Source organism: Aptenodytes forsteri, unplaced genomic scaffold (genome assembly GCF_000699145.1).
Source record: "Aptenodytes forsteri isolate BGI_AS27 unplaced genomic scaffold, ASM69914v1 Scaffold64, whole genome shotgun sequence".
NCBI classification, from domain to species: Eukaryota; Metazoa; Chordata; class Aves; order Sphenisciformes; family Spheniscidae; genus Aptenodytes; species Aptenodytes forsteri.
The window spans coordinates 720258-721415 of record NW_008794786.1 but is presented as its reverse complement, the minus strand read 5'-3'; the positions used below and the strand labels follow the sequence as shown (position 1 = coordinate 721415).

The window sequence follows — 1158 nt, the reverse complement described above, 5'->3', positions numbered from 1 at the left end:
CCGAGGGGCTCGGATGGGGAAAGCGCCCGGCCACGTGCCCTGGGCGGGCTGGATGTGGCCTCAATGAAGAGCTCGGCTACGAGGCCGCTGCTCCCTGAACGCCCCCAGCCCCCCCAGCCCGGTGCCTGGAGGTGACGTCCCAGCCCTGAGCATCGCGGGGGTCTGGGGTGGCCCAGGCGGGTGCTGCCAGGTCCTGCCCGGGGCTTCACCCCGTCCCACACCCTGCCCGGCAAGAGGTGAAATGGGGAAATGGTGACAAGATGCCGTCCCTCCGCTGGGGACTTTCGGCGTGGCTGCTGCACGGCGCCGTGGGGTGGGGGATGAACCGCGCTGGCCTTGGGCATGCGGAGCCGGCACCGTGGTGGCTCTGCAAAGCGTTTCCCTCCTCACCCGTGCGGTGGGTGACGGCTGGACCAGGATGCTGGTGCTGCGGGAGATGGCTGGATGGGGACGCTCCTGCTCCGGCAGCGCTCGGGTGATGGCTGGACCGGGATGCTCCTGCTCTGGCAGCGCTCAGCCATGGGGACGTGTGGCCGGAGCAGGCGGGCGGCTCGAGAAACCCATCCCCTGTGGCTGCAGGGGTCTGCCCGGGCTGGGGGGTCCTTGTCCCCAGCCAGGACCTGTGCTGGGGAGGGCAGAGGATGAGGGACCAGGTGTCCTCAGTGGGTGCCACGGAGTCGCGCAGGAGCTGGGTGCCGGGAGCCTGGGATCCCTCAGGTCCTTCGGGACCAGGGGACTCCTTGGGGACGTGGTCCCTCGCTTTGCTCGGGGGCCGTAGGACGGGGAGGGGACGGGATTGGAAATCACCTCCCTGTGGCAGCTGGCGGGGAGAGGCGCCCGTTCCCCAGCAGGGAAGGTCCAGGCTCTGGAGATCTGCATCATCTGCCCCGGCGTGTGCCCAGCCGTGGTGCAGCTCTGCACGCCTTATCTCGGCCCTGGCAGCTCTTCCGTTTGCTCCGGCAGCTCCGTCCCTGTCCCCCTCCAGCCCCTGGGTGCAGCGGGTGCCCGTCGGCACCCAGGGCAATGCCCAGGCTGGGGCAGAGCATCCCTGGGATGCCCAGAGCCCACCCAGCCTGCGCCTGCCCGTGGAGCACCCGACCGTCCCACCCCATGGGCAGGAGGTGGAGGAGACCCCCCCCCCAAATCTTCACGGCCATC

At 70.3% G+C, this 1158-nt stretch overlaps 1 protein-coding gene across 1 annotated transcript in view; it reads left to right on the top strand.

The window, feature by feature from the left end:
* Window positions 1-1158, top strand: part of LOC103894938 (nck-associated protein 1-like) — a gene marked incomplete at its 5' end in the record, with an annotated part of 55366 nt that overhangs the window by 52594 nt on the left and 1614 nt on the right. The window lies entirely within an intron of this gene.